Source organism: Lissotriton vulgaris, chromosome 8, assembly GCF_964263255.1.
Source record: "Lissotriton vulgaris chromosome 8, aLisVul1.2, whole genome shotgun sequence".
Classification (NCBI taxonomy): domain Eukaryota; kingdom Metazoa; phylum Chordata; class Amphibia; order Caudata; family Salamandridae; genus Lissotriton; species Lissotriton vulgaris.
Genome location: NC_141696.1, coordinates 3958371 through 3970363, shown reverse-complemented (window position 1 = coordinate 3970363; position 11993 = coordinate 3958371).

Genomic DNA, 11993 nt, shown 5'->3' with positions numbered 1-11993 from the left:
TACATCAATATAGAACAGAGATGCATCAATACAGAACAGAGATACATCAATACAAAACAGAGATGCATCAATACAGAACAGAGATACATCAATATAGAACAGAGATACATCAATATAGAACAGAGATACATCAATATAGAACAGAGATACATCAATACAGAACAGAGATGCATCAATATAGAACAGAGATACATCAATATAGAACATAGATGCATCAATATAGAACAGAGATACATCAATACAGAACAGAGATGCATCAATACAGAACAGAGATACATCAATATAGAACAGAGATACATCAATATAGAACAGAGATACATCAATATAGAACAGTGATACATCAATATAGAACAGATATACCTCAATATAGAACAGAGATACATCAATATAGAACAGAGATACATCAATATAGAACAGAGATGCATCAATACAGAACAGAGATGCATCAATACAGAACAGAGATGCATCAATACAGAACAGAGATACATCAATACAAAACAGAGATGCATCAATACAAAACAGAGATACATCAATACAGAACAGAGATACATCAATATAGAACAGAGATACATCCATATAGAACAGAGATACATCAATATAGAACAGAGATACATCAATACAGAACAGAGATGCATCAATACAGAACAGATATACCTCAATATAGAACAGAGATACCTCAATATAGAACAGAGATACATCAATACAAAACAGTGATAAATCAATATAGAACAGAGATACATCCATATGGAACAGAAATACATCCATATGGAACAGAAATACATCCATATGGAACAGAAATACATCATTATAGAACAGAGATACATCAATATGGAACAGAGATACATCCATATGGAACAGAGATACATCAATATAGAACAGAGATGCATCAATACAAAACAGTGATAAATCAATATAGAACAGAGATACATCCATATGGAACAGAGATACATCCATATGGAACAGAGATACATCAACATAGAACAGAGATGCATCAATATAGAACAGACATACATCAATATAGAACAGAGATACATCCATATAGAACAGAGATGCATCAATATAGAACAGAGATACATCAATGTAGAACAGATATACCTCAATATAGAACAGAGATACCTCAATATCGAACAGAGATACATCAATATAGAACAGAGATACATCAATATAGAACAGATATACCTCAATATAGAACAGAGATATATCAATATAGAACAGACATACATCAATATAGAACAGACATACATCAATATAGAACAGAGATACATCAATACAGAACAGAGATGCATCAATATAGAACAGAGATACATCAATGTAGAACAGAGATACATCAACATAGAACAGAGATGCATCAATATAGAACAGACATACATCAATGTAGAACAGAGATACATCAACATAGAACAGAGATACATCAATACAAAACAGAGATACATCAACATAGAACAGAGATGCATCAATATAGAACAGAGATACATCAATATAGAACAGAGATACATCAATATAGAACAGACATACATCAATACAAAACAGTGATAAATCAATATAGAACAGAGATACATCCATATGGAACAGAGATACATCCATATGGAACAGAGATACATCAACATAGAACAGAGATACATCAATATAGAACAGACATACATCCATATGGAACAGAAATACATCCATATGGAACAGAAATACATCCATATGGAACAGAAATACATCATTATAGAACAGAGATACATCAATATAGAACAGAGATACATCAACATAGAACAGAGATGCATCAATATAGAACAGAGATACATCAATATAGAACAGACATACATCAATATAGAACAGACATACATCAATACAAAACAGTGATAAATCAATATAGAACAGAGATACATCCATATGGAACAGAGATACATCCATATGGAACAGAGATACATCAACATAGAACAGAGATGCATCAATATAGAACAGAGATACATCAATATAGAACAGAGATACATCCATATAGAACAGAGATGCATCAATATAGAACAGAGATACATCAATATAGAACAGAGATACATCAATATAGAACAGATATACCTCAATATAGAACAGAGATACCTCAATATCGAACAGAGATACATCAATATAGAACAGAGATACATCAATATAGAACAGATATACCTCAATATAGAACAGAGATATATCAATATAGAACAGACATACATCAATATAGAACAGACATACATCAATACAGAACAGAGATACATCAACATAGAACAGAGATACATCAATGTAGAACAGAGATACATCAACATAGAACAGAGATACATCAATATAGAACAGAGATGCATCAATATAGAACAGAGATACCTCAATATAGAACAGAGATACATCAATACAAAACAGAGATACATCAACATAGAACAGAGATGCATCAATATAGAACAGAGATACATCAATACAGAACAGAGATGCATCAATATAGAACAGAGATACATCAATATAGAACAGATATACCTCAATATAGAACAGATACCTCAATATAGAACAGAGATACATCAATGTAGAACAGATACCTCTCTATAGAACAGAGATACCTCAATATAGAACAGAGATACATCAATATAGAACAGATACCTCACTATAGAACAGAGATACCTCAATATAGAACAGAGATACATCCATATAGAACAGAGATACATCCATGTAGAACAGAGATACCTCAACATAGAACAGAGATACATCAATATAGAACAGAGATGCATCAATATAGAACAGAGATACCTCAATATAGAACAGAGATACATCAATACAAAACAGAGATACATCAACATAGAACAGAGATGCATCAATATAGAACAGAGATACATCAATACAGAACAGAGATGCATCAATATAGAACAGAGATACATCAATATAGAACAGATATACCTCAATATAGAACAGATACCTCAATATAGAACAGAGATACATCAATGTAGAACAGATACCTCTCTATAGAACAGAGATACCTCAATATAGAACAGAGATACATCAATATAGAACAGATACCTCACTATAGAACAGAGATACCTCAATATAGAACAGAGATACATCCATATATAACAGAAATACATCAATATAGAACAGAGATACATCAATACAAAACAGAGATACATCCATATAGAACAGACATACATCAAGATAGAACAGAGATACATCAATACAGAACAGAGATGCATCAATATAGAACAGAGATACATCAATGTAGAACAGATATACCTCAATATAGAACAGATACCTCAATATAGAACAGAGATACATCAATGTAGAACAGATACCTCACTATAGAACAGAGATACCTCAATATAGAACAGAGATACATCAATATAGAACAGATACCTCACTATAGAACAGAGATACCTCAATATAGAACAGAGATACATCCATATAGAACAGAGATACATCCATATAGAACAGAGATACCTCAATATAGAACAGAAATACATCAATATAGAACAGAGATACATCAATACAAAACAGAGATACATCCATATAGAACAGAGATGCATCAATACAAAACAGAGATACATCAATACAGAACAGAGATACATCAATACAAAACAGTGATAAATCAATATAGAACAGAGATACATTCATATGGAACAGAGATACATCCATATGGAACAGAAATACATCATTATAGAACAGAGATACATCAATATAGAACAGAGATTCATCAATACAAAACAGTGATAAATCAATATAGAACAGAGATACATCAATACAAAACAGTGATAAATCAATATAGAACAGAGATACATCCATATGGAACAGAAATACATCCATATGGAACAGAAATACATCCATATGGAACAGAAATACATCATTATAGAACAGAGATACATCAATATGGAACAGAGATACATCCATATGGAACAGAGATACATCAATATAGAACAGAGATGCATCAATACAAAACAGTGATAAATCAATATAGAACAGAGATACATCCATATGGAACAGAGATACATCCATATGGAACAGAGATACATCAACATAGAACAGAGATGCATCAATATAGAACAGACATACATCAATATAGAACAGAGATACATCCATATAGAACAGAGATGCATCAATATAGAACAGAGATACATCAATGTAGAACAGATATACCTCAATATAGAACAGAGATACCTCAATATCGAACAGAGATACATCAATATAGAACAGAGATACATCAATATAGAACAGATATACCTCAATATAGAACAGAGATATATCAATATAGAACAGACATACATCAATATAGAACAGACATACATCAATATAGAACAGAGATACATCAATACAGAACAGAGATGCATCAATATAGAACAGAGATACATCAATGTAGAACAGAGATACATCAACATAGAACAGAGATGCATCAATATAGAACAGACATACATCAATGTAGAACAGAGATACATCAACATAGAACAGAGATACATCAATACAAAACAGAGATACATCAACATAGAACAGAGATGCATCAATATAGAACAGAGATACATCAATATAGAACAGAGATACATCAATATAGAACATACATACATCAATACAAAACAGTGATAAATCAATATAGAACAGAGATACATCCATATGGAACAGAGATACATCCATATGGAACAGAGATACATCAACATAGAACAGAGATACATCAATATAGAACAGACATACATCCATATGGAACAGAAATACATCCATATGGAACAGAAATACATCCATATGGAACAGAAATACATCATTATAGAACAGAGATACATCAATATAGAACAGAGATACATCAACATAGAACAGAGATGCATCAATATAGAACAGAGATACATCAATATAGAACAGACATACATCAATATAGAACAGACATACATCAATACAAAACAGTGATAAATCAATATAGAACAGAGATACATCCATATGGAACAGAGATACATCCATATGGAACAGAGATACATCAACATAGAACAGAGATGCATCAATATAGAACAGAGATACATCAATATAGAACAGAGATACATCCATATAGAACAGAGATGCATCAATATAGAACAGAGATACATCAATATAGAACAGAGATACATCAATATAGAACAGATATACCTCAATATAGAACAGAGATACCTCAATATCGAACAGAGATACATCAATATAGAACAGAGATACATCAATATAGAACAGATATACCTCAATATAGAACAGAGATATATCAATATAGAACAGACATACATCAATATAGAACAGACATACATCAATACAGAACAGAGATACATCAACATAGAACAGAGATACATCAATGTAGAACAGAGATACATCAACATAGAACAGAGATACATCAATATAGAACAGAGATGCATCAATATAGAACAGAGATACCTCAATATAGAACAGAGATACATCAATACAAAACAGAGATACATCAACATAGAACAGAGATGCATCAATATAGAACAGAGATACATCAATACAGAACAGAGATGCATCAATATAGAACAGAGATACATCAATATAGAACAGATATACCTCAATATAGAACAGATACCTCAATATAGAACAGAGATACATCAATGTAGAACAGATACCTCTCTATAGAACAGAGATACCTCAATATAGAACAGAGATACATCAATATAGAACAGATACCTCACTATAGAACAGAGATACCTCAATATAGAACAGAGATACATCCATATAGAACAGAGATACATCCATATAGAACAGAGATACCTCAATATATAACAGAAATACATCAATATAGAACAGAGATACATCAATACAAAACAGAGATACATCCATATAGAACAGACATACATCAAGATAGAACAGAGATACATCAATACAGAACAGAGATGCATCAATATAGAACAGAGATACATCAATGTAGAACAGATATACCTCAATATAGAACAGATACCTCAATATAGAACAGAGATACATCAATGTAGAACAGATACCTCACTATAGAACAGAGATACCTCAATATAGAACAGAGATACATCAATATAGAACAGATACCTCACTATAGAACAGAGATACCTCAATATAGAACAGAGATACATCCATATAGAACAGAGATACATCCATATAGAACAGAGATACCTCAATATAGAACAGAAATACATCAATATAGAACAGAGATACATCAATACAAAACAGAGATACATCCATATAGAACAGAGATGCATCAATACAAAACAGAGATACATCAATACAGAACAGAGATACATCAATACAAAACAGTGATAAATCAATATAGAACAGAGATACATTCATATGGAACAGAGATACATCCATATGGAACAGAAATACATCATTATAGAACAGAGATACATCAATATAGAACAGAGATTCATCAATACAAAACAGTGATAAATCAATATAGAACAGAGATACATTCATATGGAACAGAGATACATCCATATGGAACAGAAATACATCATTATAGAACAGAGATACATCAATATAGAACAGAGATACATCAATATAGAACAGAGATACATCAATATAGAACAGAGATTCATCAATACAAAACAGTGATAAATCAATATAGAACAGAGATACATTCATATGGAACAGAGATACATCCATATGGAACAGAAATACATCATTATAGAACAGAGATACATCAATATAGAACAGAGATACATCAATATAGAACAGAGATACATCAATACAAAACAGTGATAAATCAATATAGAACAGAGATACATTCATATGGAACAGAAATACATCATTATAGAACAGAGATACATCAATATAGAACAGAGATACATCAATATAGAACAGAGATACATCCATATAGAACAGAGATACATCAATATAGAACAGAGATACATCAATATAAAACAGAGATACATCATTATAGAACAGAGATACATCAACATAGAACAGAGATACATCAATATAAAACAGAGATACATCATTATAGAACAGAGATACATCAATATAGAACAGAGATACATCAATATAAAACAGAGATACATCATTATAGAACAGAGATACATCAATATAGAACAGAGATACATCAATATAAAACAGAGATACATCATTATAGAACAGAGATACATCATTATAGAACAGAGATACATCAATATAGAACAGAGATACATCAATATAGAACAGAAATACATCAATATAGAACAGAGATACATCAATATAGAACAGAAATACATCAATATAGAACAGAGATACATCAATATAAAACAGAGATACATCATTATAGAACAGAGATACATCAATATAGAACAGAGATACATCAATATAGAACAGAAATACATCAATATAGAACAGAGATACATCAATATAAAACAGAGATACATCATTATAGAACAGAGATACATCAATATAAAACAGAGATACATCATTATAGAACAGAGATACATCAATATAGAACAGAGATACATCAATATAGAACAGAGATACATCCATATAGAACAGAGATACATCAATATAGAACAGAGATACATCAATATAAAACAGAGATACATCATTATAGAACAGAGATACATCATTATAGAACAGAGATACATCAATATAGAACAGAGATACATCAATATAGAACAGAGATACATCCATATAGAACAGAGATACATCAATATAGAACAGATATACCTCAATATAGAACAGAGATACATCAATATAGAACAGAGATACATCAATATAGAACAGAAATACATCAATATAGAACAGAGATTCATCAATATAGAACAGAGATACATCAATATAGAACAGAGATACATCCATATAGAACAGATATACCTCAATATAGAACAGAGATACATCAACATAGAACAGAGATACATCAACATAGAACAGAGATACATCAATATAGAACAGATATACATCAATATAGAACAGAGATTCATCAATATAGAACAGAGATACATCAATATAGAAGAGATATACATCAATATAGAACAGAGATACATCCATATAGAACAGAGATACATCAATATAGAACAGAAATACATCAACATAGAACAGAGATTCATCAATATAGAACAGAGATACATCATTATAGAACAGAGATACATCAATATAGAACAGATATACATCAATATAGAACAGAGATTCATCAATATAGAACAGAGATACATCAATATAGAACAGATATACATCAATATAGAACAGAGATTCATCAATATAGAACAGAGATACATCAATATAGAACAGATATACATCAATATAGAACAGAGATACATCCATATAGAACAGAGATACATCAATATAGAACAGATATACATCCATATAGAACAGAGATACATCAATATAGAACAGATATACATCAATACAGAACAGAGATGCATCAATACAGAACAGATATACCTCAATATAGAACAGAGATACCTCAATATAGAACAGAGATACATCAATACAAAACAGTGATAAATCAATATAGAACAGAGATACATCCATATGGAACAGAAATACATCCATATGGAACAGAAATACATCCATATGGAACAGAAATACATCATTATAGAACAGAGATACATCAATATGGAACAGAGATACATCCATATGGAACAGAGATACATCAATATAGAACAGAGATGCATCAATACAAAACAGTGATAAATCAATATAGAACAGAGATACATCCATATGGAACAGAGATACATCCATATGGAACAGAGATACATCAACATAGAACAGAGATGCATCAATATAGAACAGACATACATCAATATAGAACAGAGATACATCCATATAGAACAGAGATGCATCAATATAGAACAGAGATACATCAATGTAGAACAGATATACCTCAATATAGAACAGAGATACCTCAATATCGAACAGAGATACATCAATATAGAACAGAGATACATCAATATAGAACAGATATACCTCAATATAGAACAGAGATATATCAATATAGAACAGACATACATCAATATAGAACAGACATACATCAATATAGAACAGAGATACATCAATACAGAACAGAGATGCATCAATATAGAACAGAGATACATCAATGTAGAACAGAGATACATCAACATAGAACAGAGATGCATCAATATAGAACAGACATACATCAATGTAGAACAGAGATACATCAACATAGAACAGAGATACATCAATACAAAACAGAGATACATCAACATAGAACAGAGATGCATCAATATAGAACAGAGATACATCAATATAGAACAGAGATACATCAATATAGAACAGACATACATCAATACAAAACAGTGATAAATCAATATAGAACAGAGATACATCCATATGGAACAGAGATACATCCATATGGAACAGAGATACATCAACATAGAACAGAGATACATCAATATAGAACAGACATACATCCATATGGAACAGAAATACATCCATATGGAACAGAAATACATCCATATGGAACAGAAATACATCATTATAGAACAGAGATACATCAATATAGAACAGAGATACATCAACATAGAACAGAGATGCATCAATATAGAACAGAGATACATCAATATAGAACAGACATACATCAATATAGAACAGACATACATCAATACAAAACAGTGATAAATCAATATAGAACAGAGATACATCCATATGGAACAGAGATACATCCATATGGAACAGAGATACATCAACATAGAACAGAGATGCATCAATATAGAACAGAGATACATCAATATAGAACAGAGATACATCCATATAGAACAGAGATGCATCAATATAGAACAGAGATACATCAATATAGAACAGAGATACATCAATATAGAACAGATATACCTCAATATAGAACAGAGATACCTCAATATCGAACAGAGATACATCAATATAGAACAGAGATACATCAATATAGAACAGATATACCTCAATATAGAACAGAGATATATCAATATAGAACAGACATACATCAATATAGAACAGACATACATCAATACAGAACAGAGATACATCAACATAGAACAGAGATACATCAATGTAGAACAGAGATACATCAACATAGAACAGAGATACATCAATATAGAACAGAGATGCATCAATATAGAACAGAGATACCTCAATATAGAACAGAGATACATCAATACAAAACAGAGATACATCAACATAGAACAGAGATGCATCAATATAGAACAGAGATACATCAATACAGAACAGAGATGCATCAATATAGAACAGAGATACATCAATATAGAACAGATATACCTCAATATAGAACAGATACCTCAATATAGAACAGAGATACATCAATGTAGAACAGATACCTCTCTATAGAACAGAGATACCTCAATATAGAACAGAGATACATCAATATAGAACAGATACCTCACTATAGAACAGAGATACCTCAATATAGAACAGAGATACATCCATATAGAACAGAGATACATCCATATAGAACAGAGATACCTCAATATATAACAGAAATACATCAATATAGAACAGAGATACATCAATACAAAACAGAGATACATCCATATAGAACAGACATACATCAAGATAGAACAGAGATACATCAATACAGAACAGAGATGCATCAATATAGAACAGAGATACATCAATGTAGAACAGATATACCTCAATATAGAACAGATACCTCAATATAGAACAGAGATACATCAATGTAGAACAGATACCTCACTATAGAACAGAGATACCTCAATATAGAACAGAGATACATCAATATAGAACAGATACCTCACTATAGAACAGAGATACCTCAATATAGAACAGAGATACATCCATATAGAACAGAGATACATCCATATAGAACAGAGATACCTCAATATAGAACAGAAATACATCAATATAGAACAGAGATACATCAATACAAAACAGAGATACATCCATATAGAACAGAGATGCATCAATACAAAACAGAGATACATCAATACAGAACAGAGATACATCAATACAAAACAGTGATAAATCAATATAGAACAGAGATACATTCATATGGAACAGAGATACATCCATATGGAACAGAAATACATCATTATAGAACAGAGATACATCAATATAGAACAGAGATTCATCAATACAAAACAGTGATAAATCAATATAGAACAGAGATACATCAATACAAAACAGTGATAAATCAATATAGAACAGAGATACATCCATATGGAACAGAAATACATCCATATGGAACAGAAATACATCCATATGGAACAGAAATACATCATTATAGAACAGAGATACATCAATATGGAACAGAGATACATCCATATGGAACAGAGATACATCAATATAGAACAGAGATGCATCAATACAAAACAGTGATAAATCAATATAGAACAGAGATACATCCATATGGAACAGAGATACATCCATATGGAACAGAGATACATCAACATAGAACAGAGATGCATCAATATAGAACAGACATACATCAATATAGAACAGAGATACATCCATATAGAACAGAGATGCATCAATATAGAACAGAGATACATCAATGTAGAACAGATATACCTCAATATAGAACAGAGATACCTCAATATCGAACAGAGATACATCAATATAGAACAGAGATACATCAATATAGAACAGATATACCTCAATATAGAACAGAGATATATCAATATAGAACAGACATACATCAATATAGAACAGACATACATCAATATAGAACAGAGATACATCAATACAGAACAGAGATGCATCAATATAGAACAGAGATACATCAATGTAGAACAGAGATACATCAACATAGAACAGAGATGCATCAATATAGAACAGACATACATCAATGTAGAACAGAGATACATCAACATAGAACAGAGATACATCAATACAAAACAGAGATACATCAACATAGAACAGAGATGCATCAATATAGAACAGAGATACATCAATATAGAACAGAGATACATCAATATAGAACATACATACATCAATACAAAACAGTGATAAATCAATATAGAACAGAGATACATCCATATGGAACAGAGATACATCCATATGGAACAGAGATACATCAACATAGAACAGAGATACATCAATATAGAACAGACATACATCCATATGGAACAGAAATACATCCATATGGAACAGAAATA